Source organism: Protopterus annectens, chromosome 2.part2, assembly GCF_019279795.1.
Source record: "Protopterus annectens isolate FY-2018-M chromosome 2.part2, PAN1.0, whole genome shotgun sequence".
Taxonomy (NCBI): domain Eukaryota; kingdom Metazoa; phylum Chordata; order Ceratodontiformes; family Protopteridae; genus Protopterus; species Protopterus annectens.
The window spans coordinates 319,534,634-319,556,464 of record NC_056730.1 but is presented as its reverse complement, the minus strand read 5'-3'; the positions used below and the strand labels follow the sequence as shown (position 1 = coordinate 319,556,464).

General features: G+C 39.7%; 1 protein-coding gene across 1 annotated transcript in view; it reads right to left on the bottom strand.

The window, feature by feature from the left end:
- Window positions 1-8,875, bottom strand: part of PAM (peptidylglycine alpha-amidating monooxygenase) — a 2,584,515-nt gene extending 2,575,640 nt beyond the window's left edge. Inside the window, exon 1 of the mRNA XM_044063879.1 lies at window positions 8,802-8,875. The gene's annotated coding sequence lies outside the window, so the exon portion shown is untranslated. The remainder of the gene's footprint in view (window positions 1-8,801) is intronic.
- Between the last annotated feature and the right edge of the window lie 12,956 nt (window positions 8,876-21,831).

Below are 21,831 nucleotides of genomic sequence, written 5' to 3'. Positions count from 1 at the left end.
TTCAAGCAGACAATAGGAATTAGCACCTATTGCCCCTGTCCAAGAGGGACACAGGTGGAACCCCCGGTGTGAATTTCCAGTTACCCATCAAATCATCCAAATTACACGTAATAAGGCCAATGAGGGGGTTTGTTTAACATGAATAGGAAGCTTGTTCCAAAGGTGGGGCAACCTCTGTGAGACAAATCTGTCTCTCCAGCAAGTTCTGTTGATGTCACATACCAGGTTAAGTTCCTTTGAGCAAGTGACCCATGTGCCATTTAACTTGCGAATGTGCAGCATTTCCATTAAAGCTGGGTCAGAGATTGCTCTATATGCAAGGCACAGGTTGCCTCTGAAAAGTCTGTATGACACAGAGTAAAGTAACAATGATTTCAGTCTGTCTGCATAAGACAGATCTTGAAGAACCTGAATTTTCTCTGTAAGGAACCTTTGTGGTCTCTCCAATTGCAAGTGTTTGGAAAGGGACATACCAAAGGCATCATTGTACTCTACTATTGGCCTGATGAGGGAAGAATAGGGGGGGGTTATAACCTCTTTTTTTCCAGAGGCAATGCCCTTACTTGTGAGATGAGCAATATAAAATACCCTTCTTACCACTGTGGAGACATGGTGATCAAAGTTAAGGTTGCTGTCGACCTGTGTGCCCAGATATCTCATCACTGACTATGTGCTTAGGGTATTTGCTATTGATGTGGTAGTTTGCAGGAACATCACCTTTGCTGAAGGGGATGATGATGCATTTTTTTTGCATTAAGTTTAAAACCATGACTTTGGCACCAGTCATTAGACTGCTTAAGACCTTTTTGCAAGATGTTGGCATCGCTAAGGGTTTGAATGATCATTCCTAGTTTGCAGTCATCAACAAACTTTATCAGGCACAGTCCTTTAGTTTTAGCCTGTACTTCAGAGAACAGATTCCGAACAGCAGGGGTCCCAGAACCAATCCTTGTGGAACACCACTGGTTACGGGTCAGCTGGAGGAGGTAGAGTCCCCTATTTTGACCGTATGAGTTACCTTCATTTAGGTAAGCTCTCTAATGCAGTCAAAATTACTTCAAAGCCTTTGATTCATAAACATTATGCACTAAGATGCAAGACAACTTGTGGCTGTAGATTGCAACCATCACATACTGAGCAGTGCTACACTAACCACTTAAACTGCCCGCTATATAAGGTAGAGGCAATATGCAAAGTAGCAATGAATGCACATTTCCATATACCCCACTGGTTTTCTTCTACCTATCAAATCATTATGCCTTACTACCAGCCTCTACTGGATGATTGTGAAGCACCCTCCGGCTATACCCAGCTTCTCTCCCTTACCCATATGTGTGGGCAACTGTCTTGCAGTGTTCAATCTACACGAGTCATCAATGGTGCAGATGGATAACTCCTTCCATCTCTCGTCTTATCCTCAATTTTCAAGTACAGTTTTTTTTTTCATTTTTCACACCCTGCTTCTCATTTCTCCATCCACGCTGTTCATCTTCCAAACTTTCACTTCCAGAGTCCCCTGTAACATGTCACTATAAACACTTAAGAGCATAGACAGAGGGATTTGTCTATTGACTCTCTTCAGCAACACCATTACATGGACCAAATATGTGTATAAATCAAGCACTTTGCTAGACAGAACAGTATTAGGAAGTTATCAGCTTTCATTAACTTTACACATAAATCTGCACATTCTCTGCAGGTTACTTACAATTTTGATAATAAATAAATAACTCCAAAATTTTGTAAATATTCTCTAATTGCAAAGAAATTTGGAAATTAATCAGTTAAATCTATGCCTGAGTTAGAGAAGGTATATCCAACTACTGGAAACCATTCAAATACATGGATTTTAAGAACAGTAAAATATGTTTGGTGTAGGGATTTAAACAAGCCCAAAGTTTTGTGCAAATTATCACACTGTTCTCTCATTTACTGTGATGCTCAGCTGTAAGTGTTTAAGTTAGAATACAAACTGTTAACCCTGCCTAATTTCCCCTATTTCTGTATGCTGTAATGGTAAAATTATACTGTCTATTGCCTATGTTTTTTTACCTTATGAACTGGTGCCTAAGTGTACCATAATGTTTCTCTCTTATAGCAAATGATACAGTTTACTGTTGTCCACTGCTTTAACGCTAAGCATTGTACTGTTTAGTCCGTTTTCTTTTTTATTGTATAGTCTATCAAGCATGATGGCTATTTTTTGAAGATGAACTGAAATCATCAGTAAAGTGATAACTTTACAACTGGTCTTGAAGCATAATTACCATATACTATTTTAACTGGTGCCTGCAAATTTTTTATCTAGATCTGTTAATACTTCTGTTTACCTTTTTTACCTTCTATGTGCTGTAATAGATGTCTGCCTCCTAAATTTGTGTCCAAAATATTCTATAAATATTTATGAACTATAATAGCTTACTAAAATCTATACTTTCTGTATTTCACATATATACCTTTGCAAACCCTGTCAGTATCCTTTTAACTTTCTGACTAATGTACAATAAGGTGCACTATAATCTGTTAATTAATTAACAAATTAAGCTTGCCCTGTTACACCTTGAGTATACTAAATAACTATTACTGCCTATTCTTTAGACAACTTATCTTAATAAGCCTTTAATAAATAACTTGTCACTTTACCCTTAACTAATGACTGAATAATGTAATTCTGACATTTTACCCTTAAAACTAATGACTGAATAAAGGATGATGTAGTAGAAATGTATGACGTAATAAGCCTGTTACAAACAATTCTGTCACTTTCTGACTGAATAATGTGAAATAACTATTAATCTTATAGTCTGACATTTGACTGAAATGTACTATACTGAACACATAACTGAGTATGAATGTCATATTTCGAATCTTGACTGAAATTTGATACATATTTATACTGAACATCTACACGAGTAGGAGTAGCTTTCCTGCCAGTGTTAATGAACACAGACAAAAAAAAAACAAAACTGAAATCTGATAATTTTATATTCTGGAAACTAAACTATTAATATTTTTTGTCGGTATTGTCTGAACATATACATATAAATATAAACTGAAAACTAGTATTGTTATATAACTGTCTGAAAACATACATACTTGTTTTTACATTTATTCACGTGACCCTCAGATTCTAGCATATTGTTCTGTGAGTGAAACTCCACCCACTGTCTTACCATAACTGTTTCTCATTTAACATTTCAGTACTAATAAATGCTGCAAGAATTTATCATTACTGTCTAAAATGTTCTTGGATAAATAGTAAGAACTGCAACTGCATAAACTGTATTAAATGTATCTTCACCATTCTGCCTTAAGGCATACAGTGCTGTCTTCAATTCAGCTTGCTAAACTGACTGTAATCTGATCTTGTGTGCTTGGTAAACTGCAATTTTTGTATGAAATATATACAATCTTAAACTGATTACATAAACACATTTATTACCAGATTTAAACTGGTCTGATTCTGGAAGTTTACTTGTCTGTCTTTAATACAAGTATGTGAAGTTTCTTTATCTGGAAGTTTACTTGCATGTCCTTTAAACAAGTACATGAAGTTTCTTTATATAATATACACATTTATTACTAGAGTTGAACTGATCTAATTCTGGAACTTTACTTGTCTGCCCTTTATAACATAAGAGTTGAAACTGTGGCTTTAATGACATATAATTTTTATTATGTGCTCTTTTTATGTATAGGATCTGAACTGTTGACTGTACTGTCATATTTACAATGTAGCATTAACTTTAAATTTTACATTTTGTAAACTACCAAAACATTATTTAATATTCATGAATGCTTTTTTTGTCTCTGTAATAAGATATTCTTTATACATTGCAACACTTTAGTACAAAGCTCTCAACTGACTGCTAAACAAAACAATAACACAAAAAAATCATCTGTCAAATCTGTAACTGTAAACACTTTATTCTATGAATTAACTTGACTGTCATTTCTGGTATACCCTGCACAACATAGATGCATATGGTTACCCTTTTTTTTTAACTGGCCACATGCAATATGTCTTTTTGAGCACTTTAGCTGTGTCAGCTGAACTGGAATTTATTTTATCTTTAACCCATAAATCTACAAGTTCCTGTCATAGCTAATTCTTCAAATTCTGTACATTTAAGTCTAAAACAACAACAAGTCTAATGACTTGTCCATACATAGTATGGAGCTGTTACACTTCGAAGTGTTAGCTGCAGGAATCTTTGACCCTTTAAAAACTGACAAAACTGCATTTGTATCCTCAAATAAAGGTCTGCTTGTAACTAAAGTCGATTTGTCTGTATTAATCAGTACATTATTCCATATTTTTTCTGTAAACAATTAAATATTATTTCTTTTAACCTTAAACAATGACAGATAACGCTTTGGTTTGGTGCTGGACTGCCCCACCCTTTATAGATAAAAAAGCTGAAAATCTTTTTATATAGAACTAATCTGTACATCATTTATTTTATCAGACTGATCAAAATATGCATTCTGATCCCCTCTCAGTGCAATATTTGCACTTGTTTGTACACTGATTGTGCTTACGTCTGTGTTTACCATATTGCTACTTAACTACATACTTTGAATTACATGTGCTGTAGCATTTACACTGATGTTTGAAAACAGTAAATTAGAATTACTGACAAAAGCCAACTTATTCTGTGAATGATGAGATGCAGTGTGCTTCTCTGATTTAATCCTTTTGCATCTGGAAAGATGCAACTCTAAAAAAAAAAAAACATTTCTGGAACACAGTTTTTTAGACTGCTTTACCCAATTTTTAACTTTAAACCAAACATTTACTAATTTCTTAACTGTAGAAGTATTACTTGACATGTTTACACAAGAGATATGCAAATTACTTTTACTGATGTACTTAAACTTTTATGAGGTGTTTAGCTAAAAAAGTGCTTATAAAGTCTTACGGAACTTTATTATTCTGGAAGAATTGCTTTTACTGATGAATTTAAATGTTTCTGAGCTGTTAGCTAAAAAGTGCATATAAATTCTTGCATAACTTTATGATTCTGAAAGAATGTGTCCTCTTGGTTGCAGCTTTTTAAACCTTTTTCTTGCTTATTGGCTGGATGATGTCACAGTGGAAACTTGAATGTTTGTGGAGATGAAATACATTGCTATTAACTGAATAATGTCTTTCTATGTTCTGAAGGAACACTGCTGAAGGTTGTACAGTTCCTGAAATAGTCTGGTCTGTTGATTTTTTGAGGCTTTTTCTGAAGTAAACACTGGTGCTCTGCAATTTGTCTATCAGCTGCAATTACTGTATATAGAGGTTGTCTGCTCTGGCTGTTTTCTGTATGAAGTTTATTAGTAGTGTCTTACCAAAAGGTCTGCTCCCTAGTAACTGTAGTGCTGTCAGCTGTGGCCTTACTCTGTATGGAGTTCACAGTATCCTGTCTGGAAAAGCACTGGTGTGCTGCTGAAAAGCCTGTTATGAAACACTTGCTGTAGTTAGTGATAGACTGGAAAAAAGTGTTAAGCTGACTGCTGTACCTGAAACTGTACTTGAAAGGGTTACTCACTACAACTGTTGAAGTTTGAAGAAATGTCAAATGGTACCTGTAGTGTGACTGCTGATAAGGATGCTTTGAAGGAGACACTTTCTGTAGATCGCTTTGTAGAATACATGTAGCTGAATGAAACACTGCTCTTCTGTAAATTTTATGTAGATCACACATAGTCTGACTGCTGATGTAAGGTTGCTATGGGGTTCTGGGACTTTAACTGTTGTCCCCATATCAATGGTGGGCTCACTATTGAAAGAATTGATAAGACTGTAGTATACTGGAATTAACTGGAAACAACTGAAATGAGACTAGAATGAAAGTCTTTAGCTGTTAATTACCCAAACATGTGATATGAATAGGCACCAGTCTCTCTTTTATGGGCCAAGTCTATTGTACTTTTCATAAGGAATTCTGCAAACACTGTAGTTCAGTTAATAAAGCTTTATGAAAGGTTTACAACATCTGAACACTGTCTTCATTAACAGTGCTGATAAATATAACAGTCTGTAGAAATGATGGAATGTTGGTTAGTAATAATAACAGTGCTGCCAAATATATCCAAAGTTTCTGCACATACATTTTGATTTTCTTAAATAATATATACTGAAACAGTCTTTATTTGACCTGTCTTCTGTACTCAGGCTTGAGTGTCTGCATTGTAACTTCCTTATGGAATGATGGATATTTAATCTTTTCTGTATGTCAGCCCGAACTAACTGACTAACTTCACAAACTGTATCTGAAGTATATTCTAATACCAAAACCCTGTAATGTTTTACATGCCTCCTTAGCCTTGGTTTCCAAGCCTGGTCTTGCATGTACCTCTTTATCTCGCATTCCATTGCTATGTACTTCTTTCCCTTGAGAAAAGAACATTCTGTAAACCCTATTTCTGTACATTTTACACTTAACCAACAAGATTGTATCTTTCCCTTGAGAAAGAAACATTCTGTATTTCTCTGAAACTGAATGCATACATGTAAACACAAGTCTGACTCTATTTTCAGGCCTATTACTCAACCTTAATGTGCTATAGTGAATTCACTAAGAATACCCTCACTCTAACAGGCACTATGCAGCTAGTATACACATGGTCTTAGCTACAATACATTGTTCAAATGCATTACTACACAATGTGGTGTTCTGTTAGTAGCATTCTCTTTTGCTGAGAATAATTTCAACTATTTTGCTGTGCAGTTTATTTCTTTACTTTTTTCATCCACTTTAATCCCATTAAGTAATACAGGCTAAAGTATAGTTTCACTTTTACTGCATTGCAGACATCACAGAATACTACATACAGAGAAAAACATTAAGAGTAATCAACCTAGCCAGTAAATGAGAGCACCATAGTGTTGCACTCAACTCCAACGGGTGGCTTTCAGTAACTGCTAGAGCCACCTTATTACTTAATACACTAATTCATAAGCTGCCGAAGGAGTGTTACTGCCCACCATTAGTCCTAAACGTGCAATTCAGAGATCAAGTATATTCCCTTAGAAGCAATAAAGGCATTCTATTGCAGAGGTCACCCTTGCACTATGGAATGAGATACTTTATGACATAAGGACATGGCTTTGACACTTCAAAAGATCTCTGTGTAGTGTTTGTTATTCTGGATGATCCTGTGTTAAATTTTGGTCCACTAGGGCCCTATTTAACCCATTCTGCTCCTCCTTCAGTCTGATCTTCTTTTCTGCTGTAGCTACATAGAATACTGCAGCTCCCTTTGGATTGCAGTGTGGTAGTGTTGTTTCTGACTTTTAACTTCTCAGACTTTTTTTCTCCTTTTCAGTTTGCAGTTTGCTGTATTCATGTTCATTTCTGTAGCTGTGTGGGCTGCTGCTGATTTGTGCCTGACTGGTATGGTGGTTACTGATCCTGTTGCACCATTTTAGCTACAGACTTGTGTTTTGTGTATTGTGTATACCATGGGCTTCTGGGATGTCACAACTGTTTTTTTAATCTTTACTCTTGGACTTGCGGGAAATGTGTTTTTTCTTATTTGCGTCATTAGCTGTTCTGCTACCATTTTCAAATAATGCCATATTTCCATTTTCTGCACTGGGTCAAGTGACTATGGCTTTGTATTTTATCCCCCTCCTGTTTTATTCTAAGCATCAGATGAGCTATAGATGGCCACTACAATTAGCACTACCTTTATGACAGCTTATTACCTTTGATCTCTGAATCAAGGGGGAATTGCTCAAGCTGCTTACTATACCACATTTTACAGTTTTTATCTCTATATCAACTTATCAAGATAATTTATTTTCTATCATTCCAAACACCCCAGATTTGAGCTTTGACCTTATATTTCTTTTTGCATTTTGTTTTTATCATCTGCTTCTATCCATTCACTTCAGGTTTAGCCATGTTTATATTAGTACTGCTTAATTATTAGTTATATAATAGCTTTATATTTTTCATAATATAAACGGACAATCATTTGTTCTGAGTTTAAATTACCAATATTTTTTAAGTTCAACTAAATTTTTTCCCAATTTACTGTCTTCTCCTTTTGCTAAAACTATGCACATTGCTGGTTTTATAGTGATTATTATATTTTAACAGTTATATGTTTTGTCAGCTCTGTTGTATCAATACTGTTGATACAGCCCCTTTTGCCCTGTGTTCTTTTTGACTAGCTTTATGTTTCAAACTATAAAATAAGCTTGAACCTGTTTCCACTTTGTTTGCTCTTATTTATTATTAGTTTACACTCTGGTTAAATGGCACTATGAATTTATATCTAAAGCCTGCCACTCTTATTTGGGGATAATCCTTTTTACTGTTCTTGGGGCCATTCCTGAGCTTACTGCCTAACTACTTCACTATACATCTAGGTTCCTTCTTATTTTGTCATTTTGCCCCCTTTTTTGTTTACTCCTTTACCCTTCTGGTTGTTCACCTACTTTCACTGGGTTGTTTCTTTTCAAAATTGCAGCTGTCAGATTACAACTAGGAGCCTTGCTGTGCTTGGTGACTTTAATATCTGAATTGGTAGCTCTTACTAAATAATTTATTTGTGTTATGAAGTTAGTGTTGATCAGATTCTGCAAAGCACATATCAGGACATACATTAGACTTGAGCTTCCTACTGGATGCGAAGACTACAGTCTTTGGGGCGGAGCTGAGTTCCTGGTCTAATTATTTCACAGCAAATTTTAACCTCAAGCTACCACATCTTTCCCTTCTCCCCTCCTGTCCAATTTTTAAATGATGTGGCACCATAACACTTACAATATTACGCCTCATATCTTTTTTTTGACATACCTTTGTCTCTTTTGAGAGGAGAAGTCTGGTAACTTGAAGCCTTGCTTGGGGAATATAACAGGTTCCTATCGTTGGCTCTTGAGAGGTTAGTTCACTCTTGCTAGAAGACAAAGGCCACTCTTTACTTTTTAAATACTTTCATTAAACTCTTACATTGTAAACACTGATGTAGATACATACAATACTAACAAACCTTAGCAAACATTTTCCATATTCCTGCAACATATATACTCCTAGTCTACACAAACTCAAGATGTGAGATGCAACTATATTAACCTTGAATCCATGCTGTCTCTTGCACATCAGTCAGTACATATAACAATGAGCGGGTTGTCAACATGCACACCTCATCTCCTATTCCACCCAAACCAACATCACACATACCTACATATGCGAATGTCCTCACCAGAAACATAACTAAACACCAGAGACCTCCCAAACACAAACACAAGCACACTACACATAATTCCTCTGCCCAACACAATGCACATAATAGCTCTCACACCAGTGTCTCACCTATCAAGCCCTTAACAGAAAACACAAACCAAACATATTAGTCATAGGTGATTCCATTGTGGGAGACACACATGGCCCTCTCACCAGGCTGGATAAGGAGATGGTCATGGTCAGCTGTCTGTTAGGTGCCTGGCTCCGCCATATCACACATGCACTCAAGTCTCTCAAAAACAGGTACTGTTATGACTCTGTCATAGTCCATGTTGGTGTGAGTGACATGAGATGTACCTCTCTGGACTATAAAAATAGAGAAATGACTGAGCTCTCAGACTATGTGTCTCAGGCACGTATGTTCCTAGCCTTAAGCAGCACTTCACCTTCACCTAGGATGATACCTCAATACAAACAGAAAATTATTGACTTCAATAATTGCTTAGTTTCTGGTGTCATTCTAAGGGGATACAGTATCTGTCAGCCTTGGATAACATAATCGACAGACCTCGATGCTTTGACAGAAATGGCCTTCATCTGTCAACCCTGGGATTTTGACTACTGGCTAAGGCTCTTGCCACCCCCATACTGCCTTTTTTAGGCAATGTCTCAAGGACAAAATTCCCCAATGTAAAAACTCCATCTAAAAACAACCTTAAGGTTATGCAGCTAAACGCTAGTAGTCTTAAAATGAAACTGCACTCAATGGAAGCAGTCCTCACCTTGGAAGACTTAGACATTTGTGCAGTCACGGAGACCTGGTTCAAGGCTGTGGAGAGCACCCCAACCATACTGGGCTACACCTCCTTTCACATGTTCAGACCACAAAATAAAGGTATGAAAACTAAAGAAGGTGGTGTATTGATATTCATTAAAGATAAATACACCTCCAGATTAGTTAAACAATATGATTCCCTGGAGATACTAAAGGTGCAATTAACTGTTAGTAGGACACCTATTCAAGTCACTGCCAGCTACAGAACTCCCTCTATGAGTCAGAACATCCACTCCGCCTATTTGGATCTACTTGAATCTATCAAGATGCATTGGAACAACCTGGTTTTGGGCAACTTTATCTATCAATCCACTGACTGGATATATTACTCATGCTCTAACTCACTTGCCCAAAGCCTCGTCGACTTCATTAACTCTAGTGCACTGGACCAGCTGGTTGACACCCCCACAAGGGGTGGTAACATCCTCAATCTGGTGCTTACCAATATGGGGGACCACTGTAGCACCCCCACTATGAGGTCTTCCCTAGTGAGATCTGACCACAAATCAGTCTCATTCAAACTAACTATCACACATGACCCCCCCAGCAGCAACTAAACTAAAAAACCTCTCCAAGTCAGATTATAACCTCTTACAGGATGGTATAAATAGCTTTACTGCACCCACCCACTCAAATGGAACTGGCAGCTATGCAGAGTTCTACAGCAATGATTTATACAAACATTTGTATAACTGCACTGACTCGGTCACACCTGATAGGACCAAAACAAGCTCCTCAAGGAAGAGCAAACCTGCCTGGTGGACAACTGACATTAACAGATTTTACAGTAAGAGGAAGAAATTGCTAAGAGTAAGAGGGAGTGAGCCCTAAACTGGAAACATTCCCTCCTCAGCTTATACAAGCAAATAAGACTTCTTGTGAAGTCCTCCTAATCAAACTATGAATCCAAATTAGCTTCCTCAATTAAGGACAACCATAAGGCGTTTCGTGGTTACATCCGTAACCTAAAAGGAAAGGCCCAGATTTGTGCTGAACTGGTAGTTAATGATACCACATACACTGAGCCTGTGAACAGAGCTAACCTGTTAGCTGACAGATTTTGTGAAAATTTCACTCCCCTGTCCCCACCACAAGTACCTTTAACATCCCTACCACATGTCCTCTACCTTGTATCAATAAAGAGCAGGTCATAAACGCCCTCTCTAAGGCCAAAAACACAGCATCTATGGGACCTGATAACATCGCAGGTTGCATCCTACATGGGCTCAAACAAGAATTAGCCACACTACTGGGTACTCTTTTCAATCATAGCCTAAGCTCTGGCTTCTTCCCAGCTGAATGGAAAATGGCCACTGTTATCCCCTTGCACAAAGGTGGTGCTTCCAATGACCCCAGGAATTATAGACCTATTAGTCTGACCAGTCTCATCTGCAAGGCCATGGAGCGAATCATCATGGACCTTATTAACAAAGATATAGGTAATCTTCATCATTTGACACTACTCAGTTTGGATTTGTCAAAGGGAGATCATGCCTGCTAAACCTGGTGTACTTCTTTGAGACAGTCACCAAGGCCATGGATGAGAGGAAATCTGTGCATACCGCCTACCTATAAGGCATTTGACACTATCCCCCACTCAGGCATCATTGACAAACTCACCCAGCTAGGTATCAACCCTTATACTGTTAGATGGGTCACTAACTGGCTCACTGATGGAACCCATATAGTCAAAATAGGGGCATCCTCCTCAAACAGCAAACCTGTACCCAGTGGTGTTCCACAGGGATAAGTCCTGGGACCTCTACTGTTTGGAATCTATTTCTCTGAAGTACAAGCTAAAACTAAAGGTCTGTGGCTGACAAAGTTTACTGATGACTGCAAATTGGGAGCATTCATATAATCTCCAAGCAATGTCAACATCCTACAAGAGGGTCTTACAGAAAAAAATGATTGGTGCCAAAGTCATGGCCTTAAACTCAATGCAAAAAATGTAGGGGTGAGAAACCTGGGCACACAGGTTGACAACATCCTTACCTTTGATTACCATGTCTCCACAGTGGTAAGATGGGCATTCTATATTGCTCATCTCATAAGTAAGGGCATTGCATCCAGAAAAAAAAGAAGTTATAACCTCTTTGTACTCTTCCCTCATCAGGCTAATAATTGCCCCTTTTGGTATGTACCTTTCCAAGCACCTACAGCAATTGGAGAGACCACAAAGTTTCCTCACAAGGAAACTTCAAGGTCTTCAGCATCTGTCCTATGTTGATTGTCTGAAATCACTGTCACTTTATTTTGTTTCATACAGACTACTCAGAGGTGATCTATGCCTTGCATATAAGACAGTCTTTAACCCCACTTTTTTGGAAGTGCTGCATATCCACAAGTCAAATGGTACATGGGTTACTTACTCTAAAGACCTTATCCTGGTATGTGACATTTACAGAACCTTCTTGATGGACAGATTTGTCTCCCAGAGGTTACCACACCTTTGGGATGGACTCCCCCCTTCATGTCAAACACAGCATCTCACTGTCACTCTTCAAACACAATCTGGATGATTGGACAGGTAAGCATAAATTCACCCCGGGGGTCCACATGTCCTTCTTGAACAGGGGCAATTGGTGCTGATCGTGGAAATAAGGGTAGAACTTGGCTAGGCTTGTAAGGGCCCTAGAGCCATTAGCCTAGTAACTTCCTATGATCCTATGATTCTATATATTTCCTTGTTAACGATCATTTACTCAAACATTACATAAATAGTTTAATTCCTGCCCTTCCTAAAACATCACTCCTCCTCCTAATTATTCTGCATGTACTGTTCTCACAAATACTATTTTTTTACTACGTAATCTGCTCCTTTCTTTTTCAAAAGATCCTACATCAAGTTCTTTTATTTCCTTTACAATATACAGTAATTCAGTTACAGCTGGTTTAGATTTTGATTTCCATTTTTCTTTTTTTTTTTTAGTAATTGCTATTTTTGGCAGACAATAGCATTAAACACAGTAAGGCCTTGCTATGTCTGTGCACTTCAGATCCAATGTTGCAGCTCAAAATAAGCATTTATCTAGTTAAAACCATTTGCTCTCCCAGCATTACTGACTGCATATTATGTAAGAAATTTTTAAAATCTGCCAACTAATTATATTTCCATAAAACATTCTCCATTCTCCCACTTACCGCGCTCTGTTCCATCCGACCTCCACCATTTACTGTCTACTAAAGGAATTTCTCTGAAGTCTGCAAGGGGTATAAAAATACATATGCAAACACTTCCAAGCAAACATCTTAAATCGTCTGCACTTTCCTACATACTAGGGAGCAAATCAGATGCCCTCTCATTTTTCTTTTGTATATTACCTTTCCATTCTCTCTTTACAATCTTTTCTAACCTCCACTGATTGATTCTTATATTTATTATGCAATATTTTATATGCCCTACTAATTATCCCTTTTTAAAAGCAACTTGTGTTCTAGGCTCGGATAAAAAACTCAACCAGAGATAGTCTTTCACTTAATACCCCCTGTCTCTTTCACTTTGACAATACTCTGTTATCAGTCCCTGTAAAGAAGACAGTCTCTGGCCTGCAGTGCAAACTTCTGCTTGTCCTCATTCTATTTGCCTACCTTTCCCCTCTCTAATTAGCACAAATGCCACCCTTACCAGAGTGGTAAATGACCTCCTGTTGGTCAATGACTAATGCTACTACTCTGCTCCCATTAGATCTGCTATACATGACACTGTTAATCATGGCATTCTGATCAAGGGATTAAGAGTTTATCCTCCGCCATCTTGTAGTGGTTTGCTTTTACTCTCTCAGGCTGTACCCATAAGGTGTTCATCACCTGCACCCCACAGCCCCCCTGGAGTGTGGAATACCACATGGCAAAATTTGGTGCTCATTACTCTTTAGTGTGTTTAAGCTCCCATTAGCATATTTCATTATCAGAGGTCTACTGCACTATTGTTATGGTGATAACACCAAGCTCTACCTCTTTTTCTCAGGTTAAAATGGCATGTGTTATCCTTTCAATGATCTGAAGGCCATTCAACAACGACTAATTACCAATTAGCTGAAGCTCAGCACTACCAAAATAGGCCATAGAAGTTTGTGGTATGGCCCTGCTATGGTCACAACAGTACTTTGAAAGATTTACTAGTTTTATCACTACCATCTTTCATCTTCTGTAGGACAAGTTTGAGTCTGTGGCCAAGGTGCATGACATTGGTGTGAACCTGGATAACTGTCTGACATTTAAGAACCAGCTGTCAAGCCATGGTTAAAGCATTTTGCTTCCACCTTCAAAACATTTTCAGGATCAAGCATCTTATATATGAAAGGATCTCTTGGTGGCTGTGCATGCTTTCTTCTCATCTTGCTTTAATTACCATAATGCCCTATATATGTGGCTTCCCGACAGTGGTAAATCATTTGCAGCTAGCACAGAACTCTCTGTCTGTCTACTTACTGATTTGTCCAGTTACCAACATAATATGCCAGAGCTGTGGAGCTTGCACTGGTCCCTTGCCTGTTACCATGGCTTCTTTAACATCATTGTGCTAGTCTATTTGTCCATACAAGATGCGAGTTCCAACCACCTGAGAGATTACTGTACCATACTGCATACCCTTGTTAGTGCACTCTGCCATGCATGGTTCACTACTGGCTTGAAAGGTGCTTCTGCAAACATGCAATGGTTGCTCTTTACCTACTGAGCAGCACACTTGTGGTAGTGCTTTGTGCTGACTTACTTTTGCACATCTACAGACATTTGAATTTAACTCTGCATTCAGTGATGGAAATATAGATTTGTCCCATGATTCTTTTAATGGCCATGGCAATGTCACAAGAACAAAATTTCAGACATAAAAATGCTTTCTAAAAACAACCTCAAGGTTATGCTGCTAAACGCTCGGAGTCTAAACCAGAAACAGTCCTCACCTTGGAAGATGCTGACATTTGTGCAGTCATTGAGACCTGGTTTAAGGCAGCAGAGAGCACCCCGGCTATAGTAAGTTACATATCCTTCAACACGTTCAGACCACAAACTGAAGGTGTGAGAACTAAAGAAGGTAGTGTATCAATATTCATTAAAGATACATACACCTCTAGATTGGTTAAACAGCACAATTCCCTTGAATTACTTCAGGTGCAACTGACTGTAGACAAGACCCCTCTTCAGGTCATTGCCAACTATAGGACCCTCTCCATAAATCTGGATGTCCACTCAGCCAACTTGGATCTACTTGAGTCAATCAAGATACAAACACCCTGGTTTTGGGTGACTTTAATTACCCGTCCATAGACTGAGTAAATTATATGTGTTCTTACTCACTTGCCCAAAGGTTTCTGGGCTTCGTTAACTCCAATGCCCTGGACTAGCTAGTTGACACACCCACAAGGGGTCAAACATCCTGGACCGGGTGCTTACCAACATGTGAGACTGCTGCACCACCCCCAGTGTGTTGCCATCTCTAGTGAGATCTGACCATAAATCAGTCTCGCTAGAAGTAACTATAACACCAGACTCATCCCTTAGCAACAACTAGGCTAAAATACTTCTCCAAGGCCAATTACAACCTCTTGCGTAACAGCATAAATAGCTTCAAAGCCCCTCCCTCCACTGATGGAACAGACGCCTATGCTGAGTTATACACCAATGCTTTATACAAGTACCTGTACAATTGTATTGACTCTGCCATACTTGACAGAACCAAAGCAAGATCTTCAAGGAAAAACAAACCTGCCTGGTGGACAACTGCCATTAATAGGCTATACAACAGGAGAAAGAAATTGCTGTCTAAGAGCAGGAAGAAATGGTTTCAAAAGTGGAAACACTCCCTCCTCAACTTAAACAAGCAAATAAGACTCCTAGTGAAGTCCTCCAAAGCTAACTATGAATGCAAATTAGCTTCCCTAACTAAGGATATCCACAGGGTGTTCCTTAGTTACATCCATAACCTTAAAGGTAAGGCCCAAATTTGCGTTGAACTAGTAGTTAATGGTACTACATATATAGAACCTGTGGATATAGTAAACCTGCTGGGTGACGGGTTCAGTGAAAACTTCACTCCCCCACCCCTGCCACATATACCCCAAGGCATCCCAAACACCTGTCCTCTGCCTAGTACCTCCGAGGAGCAAGTTTTAAATGCCCTCTCCAAGGCCAAAAACACAGCCTCTATGGAACCAGACTACATCTAGGGCTGTGTTCTACATGGGTTAAAACAGGAATTAGCATCATCATTGAGCACGCTTTTCAAGCACAGCATAAGCACTTTCTTTCTCCCAGTGGAATGGAAAACAGCTATCATCATCCCTTTGCACAAAGGGGGTGCATCCACAGACCCTGGGAACTATAGACCCATTAGTCTTATCTGCAAGGCCATGGAATGAATCATCAAGGACATTATTAACAAACATAAAGGAAATCTCCAAATGCTTGATCCCACCCAGTTTGGCTCTCAAGGGGAGATCATGCCTGTTAAACTTGATGGACTTCTTCGAAACAGTCACCAAAGCCCTTGACGAGGACAAATCTGTGCATACGGCCTACCTAGATTTAGCCATGTCCTTTGACACAATCTCCCACTCAGGCATCATTGATAAACTCACCCAGCTGGGTATCAACTCATATATTGTCAGGTGGGTTGCAAAGTTACTCACTGATAAAACTCATACTGTCAAAATAGGGGACTCCACATCCTCCAGCAGACCCATAACCAGTGGAGTTCCACAGGGATCAGTTCTGGGACTCCTACTGTTTTGAATCTACTTCTCCGAAGTACAGGCACAAACTAAATGATTGTGGCTGACAAAGTTTGCTGATGATTGCAAACTGGGAGCGATCATTGAAACCCCTAGCGATGTCAACATCCTTCAAGAAGGCCTTACGCTGACAAATGACTGCTGCCAAAATCATGGCCTTAAACTTAATGCACAAATGCATTATCATCTGCTTCAGCAAGGTACCACTTCAATAGCAATACACTAAGCACACAGTCAGTGGTTAGAGATCTGGGCATACAGGTTGACAGCAACCTTAACTTCGATCACCATGTCTCCACAGTGGCAAGAAGGGCATTTTATACTGCTCATCTCATAAGTAAGGGCAGTGTGTCCAGAAAAAAAAAAAAGAGATTAAACCCCCCTGCACTCTTCCCTCATCAGGCCAGTGACAGAGTACAACACTCACTTAGGTATGTTCCTTTCCAAACACCTGCAACAATTAGAGAGACTACAAAGGTTCCTTATGAAGAAAATTCAGGGTCTTCAAGATCTGTCTTATGTGGACAGACTGAAATCATTGTCACTTTACTCTGTGCCATACAGACTTCTCAGAGGAAACATATGCCTTGCATATAGAACAATCTCTGACCCAGCTTTAATGGAAATGCTGCACATTCGCAAGTTAAATGGCACATGGGTCACTCGCTCAAAGGACCCTAACCTGGTATATGACATCAACAGAACATGCTGGAGACAGATTTGTCTCTGAGGTTGCCCCACCTTTGGAACAAGCTTCCTATTAATGTTAAACAAAACAAAGCCCCCGCTGGCCCTATTTAAATGCAATTTGGACAATTGGATGGGGAACTGGAAATTCACCACAGGGGTTCCACCTGTGTCCCTCTTGGACAGGGGCAATAGGTGCTGATTTTAATGTCTGCTTGAACCAGACATCCTAGGGAACATGGGCTGAACTTGGCTAGGCTTGTAAGGACCCTGGGACTGTTAACCTAGTAACCTCCTATGATCCTATGGCTGACATTTTAGGTTTTTGGCAAAGACATTTTTGTAAAGTTGTCATTTCTGATGTAATTTATTTATTTATTTACATTAGATGTGTATCACTTATTCATCATGTTATTCTACTGCAAATTGTTGACTTATGTTCTTAAATGTTGTTACTGGTGCTTTGATTTTAAAGCATTTTAATAAAATTAGAGTTGGAAAAGTCATTTTTTTTTCTTTTTTATTTTTTCATTTCACTAGTTTTTCATTGCTTTTTGTTACCCTCAGAAACAAGGGCACACTTTTCTGCATCAACCTAGACATATAAAAGTACATTTCATACAAAACAACAAACATCAAACATAAAGCACTTCTTAAAACAAACAAAGAAAGATTCATAAGGACATATGTTCATAAAAATACTTTTGACTGGCTGAATGAGGTGAATGTCAAGTGCTGGTGGGAGGAAAAATGGATGCACTTGCATTCACCTTCTTTAAGACAGGTAATTATAGGTTCATAGGTTGGTACTAGGCTATCAGCCCTAGGGCCTATACAAGCCTAGCCATAACAATTCCCTGGTTATTTCTTCCCACATTATTTACTTTCCTGGACCCTTGTCTAGCAGGGCGACTGACGTGATCCCTGGGGTGAATTTCCTTTCTCCCATCCAATCGTCAAGGTTCCTGTTGAAGAGGTCCAAAGAGGTACTCTGCTTGACATGTATGGGCAATCTATTCCAGAGTCTGGGGAGTCCTCTGGGTCAGGAACCTATCCCTCCAGCATGTTTTGTTTATTGTGATGACAAGGTTTAGATCCCTGGAGCGTGTAGCTCTGAGGGATTGGGATTTCTTTAAGTGTAGCATGTCCAACAGCTCTGGGTTTGACATGGCATTGTATGTTAAGCAGAGATCGCCTCTGAGTAGATGATATGTGACAGAGTATAGCTGGAGTTTTTTAAGGCGGTCAGCGTAGGGCATCTGCTTTAGGCCTGTGATTCTTTTAGTGAGGTATTTCTGAGGCCTTTCCAGTTGTTGCAGATGTCTTGAGAGGTACATACCAAATGGGGCGTTGTATTCTATAATGGGTCTAATGAGGGATGAGTACAGTGGGACAATGACCTCCTTTTTTCTGGATGAAAAGCCCTTCGTGATGAGGCGTGCCACATAGAAGGATTTCCTGACTGTTGTGGCGATGTGGTTATCGAAGGTGAGACCACTGTCCACCTGTGTCCCTAAGTCTCTTATCACACTTTCTGTGTTTAGTGTACTGCCACCTATATGGTAATTCATGGATACATGTTTTTCCCAAAGGGGATAACAATACATTTCTTGGCATTGAGCTTGAGCCCATGGCTCTGGCACCAAGCATCTGTTTCTGTAAGGCCCTTTTGTAGGGTATCCACATCATTTGGGGCTTCAATAATGGCTCCCAGTTTGCAGTCATCTGCAAACTTTGTTAGCCAGAGTCCCTTAGTGTTGACCTGTACTTCAGAGAAGTAGATGCCAAACAAGAGCGGCCCCAGGACTGAACCCTGAGGTACTCCACTTGTCACTTGTCTAGAGCTGGATTTGGAGTCGGCTACTTTTACAGTGTGGGTTCTATCAGTAAGCCATTTAGCAACCCATTGGGTGACATAGGGATTAATGCCCTACTTAGTAAGTTTATCTATGATTCCAGAGTGGGGGATGGTGTCAAAGGCCTTGGCAAGGTCTAGATAGGCTGTGTGGACCACCTTACCCTTGTCCATGGCTCTGGAGACTGATTCAAAGAAGTCAATCAGGTTCAGGAGACAAGATCGGCCCTTCACAAACCCAAACTGGGTGGGGTCCAGTGTTTGAAGGTTGCCAATGTATTTGTTTATAAGTTCCATGATAATACGCTCTATGGCCTTGCAGATAAGGCTTGTCAGATTGATGGGACGGTAGTTTCCAGGATCCAAGGTGGATCCCCCCTTGTGGATTGGGATAACAGTAGCTCTGCGCCACTCAGTGGGCACGAAACCTGAGGTGAGGCTATGATTAAACATGACATTTAGGTGAGGTGCCAGTTCATATTGTAGTTCATGTAGTACACAGCCCGGGATGTCATCTGGTCCCATGGATGCTGTATTCTTGGCTTTAGAGAGTGCGTTTTGTACCTGTGTGGCCGTTATTACTGGAATTTGGCAATCTTCCGGTATTGAGATGGGCCATTTAGGGGGTGAGAGGGGGGGTGAAGTTGGCACTGAATCGATCTGCCAGGATATTGGCAATATCCTTCGGATCAGTATATTTAATGCCATTCTGTTTTAGCTCAGAGCAGATCTGAGCATTGCCATTTAGATTTTGACATAGTTATAGAATGCTTTGTGGTTGTCTTTGGAATCTTTGGCAATTTTATTTTTGTAACTAGCTTTGGAGGATTTTATGAGGCATCTCAGTTTCTTACTGAGGCTAGTAAGGGAGTTTTTGCATCCTGGGATTTTCCTCTTTTCTGCAAAAGTTTCTTCCTTTTGTTGTAAAGTTTGTTTATGGCAGGGGGCCACCAGATTGGCTTCCTTTTTTGGATGAGAGCATTTTGGTTCTATTTGGGATGGCACGATTCATGCATGAGTGGATGTGCTCAGACAGTGCCTTAGTGTAGGATTCAGCAGTTGAACTTTCAGTTCCGTCTGCATGGGTGTCAAGAAGTTTGTCACTTCTGACTTGAGTAGCATGAAGTTGGCTTTGGAGAAGTTTTTATGGTGGTTTCTTTACTGGGGGGTGGCGGTGGGATGTGGATGTTAAGGGTGATTAGCTTATGGTCAGACCTGACTAACGAGGGGGTGACCATAGGTATGGAGCATTGATTTCCCATGTTGGTAATGACCATGTCTAGGATATTGGAGCCCCTGGTGGGACTATGGATTAGTTGATCCAGGGCGTTGGAATTTATGAATTCCAAGAACCGTTGCGCAAAGGTGTTGGGACATTAGTTTTCCCAGTTAATGGCAGGGTAGTTAAAATCACCCAGTATTAGGGTGTTTGATTCTATCTTAATATTTTCCAGTATGTCTAGAAAGGTGTAGTGAGAATCTTGGGGTATGGTGGGGGATCTGTAGCAAGCTACAATTTGGATTGCAGTCTTACCTAGTGTTGGTTGCACTTGGAGAATTTCAGACACATTGTGTTGGCCAACTAGCCTAGTGGTGTGAATATCCTTGGTGAATATTGACACTCCTCCACCTTTAGTGTTTCGGTCCTGGTTTGGTGGCCGAAAAGTGTGGTAAGAGTTGTAGCCTGGTATTGCAGGGGTGCTCTCTGGAGCCTTGAACCAGGTCTCAGTTACTGCACAGATATCGATGTTCTCCATTTTTAGGAGTGCCTCGACAGAGTGCATTTTGAGGTTTAGACTTCTAGCATTGAGTAGCATTACCTTCAGATTTTGCATGCTTGTACCTGTTACGGTGGTGGTTTTGTCCTTTGAAGTTTGCCTAAAAAGGCACTATAGGGGTGGCAAGAGCCTTAGCCAGTAACCTGAATCCCAGGGCGACAGGTGCAGACCATCTCTGGCAAAGCATCGTGGTCTGTCAATCATGTCATCCCAGGCAGACAGATACTGGATCCCCTTTGAATGACACCATAAGCTTAGCCAATTGTTGAAGTCAATCATTTTATCCTTATATTGTGGTATAATTCTGGGCGAAGGCAGGATGCTACTCAGGGCTAGGGTCATACCTGCCTGGGCCACATGATCCGAGAGCTCTTCCATGTCTCTTTTCATGTAGTCCAGGGAGGTACGTCTCAAGTCATTCACTCCAACATGGACAATGACAGAGTCATATTTGTACTTGTTGTGGAGTGACTTGAGTGCATGCGTTATGTGGCGGATCCTGGCACCCGACAGGCAGCTGACTGTAATTTTCTCCTTATTCAACCTGGTGAGAGGGACATCAGTGTGCCGGACTATAGAGTCACCTATGACTAAAGTGTTAGGTACATTGTCTTGCCTTAGGGGCTGTTGCTGGGTGGCACACTGGTGTTGTGAACTATGTGACACATTGGTTGTGATTGGTGTTTGTTTGCGTTTCAGCTTCAGAGGTCTTTGTTGCTTGGGCAGGTTACAGTTAAGGGCCTCTGCATATGTG